At 42.1% G+C, this 6,000-nt stretch overlaps 1 protein-coding gene across 4 annotated transcripts in view; it reads left to right on the forward strand.

The window, feature by feature from the left end:
* ass1 (argininosuccinate synthase 1) overlaps nucleotides 1-6,000 on the forward strand; it is a 57,658-nt gene that overhangs the window by 45,742 nt on the left and 5,916 nt on the right. The window lies entirely within an intron of this gene.

Genomic DNA, 6,000 nt, shown 5'->3' on the forward strand with positions numbered 1-6,000 from the left:
CATCGTGATGTCGGTCAGCCATCACGATGGATGATTATATCGTCCATCGGCACAACCCTAGATCACACTCATCTACGGTACGGGTTTAGATCACACACATCTACGGTACGGGTTTAGATCACACACTCATCTACAGTACGGGTTTAGATGGGTTTAGATCACACTCATCTACAGTACGGGTTTAATTCACACTCATCTACGGTATGGGTTTAGATCACACACATCTACAGTACGGGTTTAGATCGCACACTCATCTACAGTACGGGTTTAGATCACACACATCTACAGTACGGGTTTAGATCACACTCATCTACAGTACGGGTTTAGATGGGTTTAGATCACACTCATCTACAGTACGGGTTTAGAGGGGTTTAGATCACACTCATCTACAGTACGGGTTTAGATCACACACATCTACGGTACGGGTTTAGATCACACACTCATCTACAGTACGGGTTTAGATGGGTTTAGATCACACTCATCTACAGTACGGGTTTAATTCACACTCATCTACGGTATGGGTTTAGATCACACACATCTACAGTACGGGTTTAGATCGCACACTCATCTACAGTACAGGTTTAGATCACACACATCTACAGTACGGGTTTAGATCACACTCATCTACAGTACGGGTTTAGATCACACTCATCTACGGTACGGGTTTAGATCACACACATCTACAGTACGGGTTTAGATCACACACATCTACAGTACGGGTTTAGATCACACTAATCTACGGTACGGGTTTAGATCGCACACTCATCTACAGTACGGGTTTAGATCACACTCATCTACGGTACGGGTTTAGATCGCACACTCATCTACAATACGGGTTTAGATCACACTCATCTACAGTACGGGTTTAGATCACACTCATCTACGGTACGGGTTTAGATCGCACACTCATCTACAGTACGGGTTTAGATCACACACATCTACAGTACGGGTTTAGATCACACTCATCTACGGTACGGGTTTAGATCGCACACTCATCTACAGTACGGGTTTAGATCACACTCATCTACAGTACGGGTTTAGATCACACTCATCTATGGTACGGGTTTAGATCACACACATCTACGGTACGGGTTTAGATCGCACACTCATCTACAGTACGGGTTTAGATCACACTCATCTACAGTACGGGTTTAGATCACACTCATCTACAGTACGGGTTTAGATCACACTCATCTACAGTACGGGTTTAGATCACACTCATCTACAGTACGGGTTTAGATCACACACATCTACAGTACGGGTTTAGATCACACTCATCTACGGTACGGGTTTAGATCGCACACTCATCTAGAGTACGGGTTTAGATCACACACATCTACAGTACGGGTTTAGATCACACTCATCTACGGTACGGGTTTAGATCGCACACTCATCTACAGTACGGGTTTAGATCACACTCATCTACAGTACGGGTTTAGATCACACACATCTACGGTACGGGTTTAGATCGCACACTCATCTACAGTACGGGTTTAGATCACACACATCTACGGTACGGGTTTAGATCGCACAATCATCTACAGTACGGGTTTAGATCACACACATCTACAGTACGGGTTTAGATCACACTCATCTACGGTACGGGTTTAGATCGCACACTCATCTACGGTACGGGTTTAGATCACACTCATCTACGGTACGGGTTTAGATCACACTCATCTACGGTACGGGTTTAGATCACACACATCTACGGTACGGGTTTAGATCGCACACTCATCTACAGTACGGGTTTAGATCACACTCATCTACAGTACGGGTTTAGATCGCACACATCTACAGTACGGGTTTAGATCACACTCATCTACAGTACGGGTTTAGATCACACTCATCTACAGTACGGGTTTAGATCACACACATCTACAGTACGGGTTTAGATCACACTCATCTACGGTACGGGTTTAGATCGCACACTCATCTAGAGTACGGGTTTAGATCACACACATCTACAGTACGGGTTTAGATCACACTCATCTACGGTACGGGTTTAGATCGCACACTCATCTACAGTACGGGTTTAGATCACACACATCTACAGTACGGGTTTAGATCACACTCATCTACGGTACGGGTTTAGATCGCACACTCATCTACAGTACGGGTTTAGATCACACTCATCTACGGTACGGGTTTAGATCACACACATCTACGGTACGGGTTTAGATCGCACACTCATCTACAGTACGGGTTTAGATCACACTCATCTACAGTACGGGTTTAGATCGCACACATCTACAGTACGGGTTTAGATCGCACACTCATCTAGAGTACGGGTTTAGATCACACACATCTACAGTACGGGTTTAGATCACACTCATCTACGGTACGGGTTTAGATCGCACACTCATCTACAGTACGGGTTTAGATCACACTCATCTACAGTACGGGTTTAGATCGCACACTCATCTACAGTACGGGTTTAGATCACACTCATCTACAGTACGGGTTTAGATCACACACATCTACGGTACGGGTTTAGATCGCACACTCATCTACAGTACGGGTTTAGATCACACACATCTACGGTACGGGTTTAGATCGCACACTCATCTACAGTACGGGTTTAGATCACACACATCTACAGTACGGGTTTAGATCACACTCATCTACGGTACGGGTTTAGATCGCACACTCATCTACAGTACGGGTTTAGATCACACTCATCTACGGTACGGGTTTAGATCACACACATCTACGGTACGGGTTTAGATCGCACACTCATCTACAGTACGGGTTTAGATCACACTCATCTACAGTACGGGTTTAGATCACACTCATCTACAGTACGGGTTTAGATCACACACATCTACGGTACGGGTTTAGATCGCACACTCATCTACAGTACGGGTTTAGATCACACTCATCTACAGTACGGGTTTAGATCACACTCATCTACAGTACGGGTTTAGATCACACTCATCTACGGTACAGGTTTAGATTGCACACTCATCTACGGTACGGGTTTAGATCACACACATCTACGGTACGGGTTTAGATCACACACATCTACGGTACGGGTTTAGATCACACACATCTACGGTACGGGTTTAGATCACACACATCTACAGTACGGGTTTAGATCATACTCATCTACGGTACGGGTTTAGATCACACTGGTACGGGTTTATATCACACTGGTACGGGTTTAGATCACACTCATCTACTGTACGGGTTTATATCACACTGGTACGGGTTTAGATCACACTCATCTACGGTACGGGTTTAGATCACACTCATCTACGGTACGGGTTTAGATCACACTCATCTACAGTACGGGTTTAGATCACACTGGTACGGGTTTAGATCACACTCATCTACGGTACGGGTTTAGATCACACACATCTACGGTACGGGTTTAGATCACACACTCATCTACGGTACGGGTTTAGATCACACTGGTACGGGTTTAGATCACACACATCTACGGTACGGGTTTAGATCACACTGGTACGGGTTTAGATCACACACATCTACGGTACGGGTTTAGATCACACACTCATCTACGGTACGGGTTTAGATCACACACTCATCTACGGTACAGGTTTAGATCACACTGGTACGGGTTTAGATCACACACATCTACAGTACGGGTTTAGATCACACTGGTACGGGTTTAGATCACACACATCTACGGTACGGGTTTAGATCACACTGGTACGGGTTTAGATCACACACATCTACAGTACGGGTTTAGATCACACACATCTACGGTACGGGTTTAGATCACACACATCTACGGTACGGGTTTAGATCACACACATCTACGGTACGGGTTTAGATCACACACACCTACGGTTCGCTTCAGAAACTTCAGATCTATCAGAGATGATGCAGGATTACCAAGAAAGTCAAATTAAATTGAGTGAGAAAATTCTGTTTAAATCTGAGTTAAATTCTCTGAAATGCAATGCGCACACGTGTTATTTTTACCTAGGAAAGAGAAGTTTGTCAAGACAAAGCAGTGCCTGGAGTATAAAGACGTTTAAAACGTCTTGAATTTTATATGCACTAAAGAGAGAGTTTATCTATCTATCTATCTATCTATCTATCTATCTATCTATCTATCTATCTATCTATCTATCTATCTATCTATCTATCTATCTATCTATCTATCTGTCTGTCTATATATCTGTCTGTCTGTCTCCCTGTCTGTCTCTCTGTTAATTATTTAATTATGTACCATTAAAATACATAATAATTAAATGTTATTATATAATTTTATATCATTAAATCTTTATATGTTTAATTATATATTTATTACACATTTAAGTTTATATTTAAATACACACTCACATACACACACACACACACACACACACATATACTCTCTTTCTGTCTCTCTCTCTCTCTGTGTGTGTGTGTGTGTGTGTGTGTGTGTGTGTGTGTGTGTGTGTGTGTGTGTCTCAGGTGTCTTAATCTGTGTGTTGTGAGCAGCAGGCTCTCTCTCTCTCTCTCTCTCTCTCTGCTCCTCCTCTCTGATAATAGGATTTGCCCCATTAGAGGCTGATTACTGATGCTCTGCTATTAAATCTGCATGTGATCGCGAGGGCCGTCGAGGGCTGATCCTCAGAGGTGTGTGTGAGCAGCGGGACACTCACCACAGATTAAACTCATTACAATCTTACACTGAGAGAATAAGAACAAGCCAGCCCACGTCCCACAGAGAGACGGCTGCTTCACACACCTGTGCGCTGAATACATTAACACTGACAACAATCAACAATTACACACTGCTGACGTGGAAAAAGACATCAGCGTGATCATGAAGCTTTATGAAGAATCAGATAATCAGATCAAAATAGTTTTCATTTGAACCTCATATTTATTTTGCTGTCTTACTGTCCTGTCAGAAAAAGCTGCTGAACCATTATGTTGTGTTTTGTTTTAAATGAAGTGAAAGACTGCACTGTAAATGTATACTGTCATTAAAACTGACTTTTATATTAGGACATTTTACAAGAAAATACTATTTCAGTCTTTTAGTGTTACTTGCAGTTTCTTTGTAATCAATTGTGAAAATTTACTAGCGATTTCTGAGGGTAAATTGTTTCTACAGCAGTTTTTGATTTCAGTGATTCAGTGCAGTGATTCAGTACAGTGATTCAGTACAGTGATATGATTCAGTGCAGTGATACAGTGATTCTGTACAGTGATACAGTACAGTGATTCCGTACAGTGATACAGTACAGTGATTCAGTACAGTGATTCCATTCAGTACATTGATACAGTACAGTGATTCAGTACAGTGATTCAGTACAGTGATATGATTCAGTGCAGTGATACAGTGATTCTGTACAGTGATACAGTACAGTGATTCAGTACAGTGATTCCATTCAGTACATTGATACAGTACAGTGATTCAGTACAGTGATTCCATAGATTCAGTACAGTGATTCAGTACAGTGATTCAGTGCAGTGATTCCATAGATTCAGTACAGTGATTCAGTACAGTGATTCAGTACAGTGATTCGGTACAGTGATTCAGTACAGTGATTCGGTGCAGTGATTCAGTACAGTGATTCGGTGCAGTGATTCCATAGATTCAGTACAGTGATTCAGTACAGTGATTCAGTACAGTGATTCCATAGATTCAGTACAGTGATTCAGTACAGTGATTCAGTACAGTGATTCGGTACCGTGATACAGTACAGTGATTCCATTCAGTGATTCGGTGCAGTGACACAGTACAGTAATAAAGTACATTGATTCAGTACAGTGATATGATTCAGCGTTTCAGTGCAGTGATTCCATACAGTGATTCGGTGCATTGATTCAGTACAATTATAAGGTACAGTGATTCAGTAAAGTGATATAATTCAGTGATTCAGTGCAGTGATACAGTGATTCAGTACAGTGATTCAGTGCAGTGATACAGTACAGTAATTTAGTACAGTGATTCCATTCAGTGATTCAGTGCAGTGACACAGTACAGTAATAAAGTACAGTGATATGATTCAGTGATTCCGTTCAGTGACACAGTAC

The sequence above is a fragment of the Leuciscus leuciscus genome (assembly GCF_965113295.1).
Source record: "Leuciscus leuciscus genome assembly, chromosome: 5".
NCBI lineage: Eukaryota > Metazoa > Chordata > Actinopteri > Cypriniformes > Leuciscidae > Leuciscus > Leuciscus leuciscus.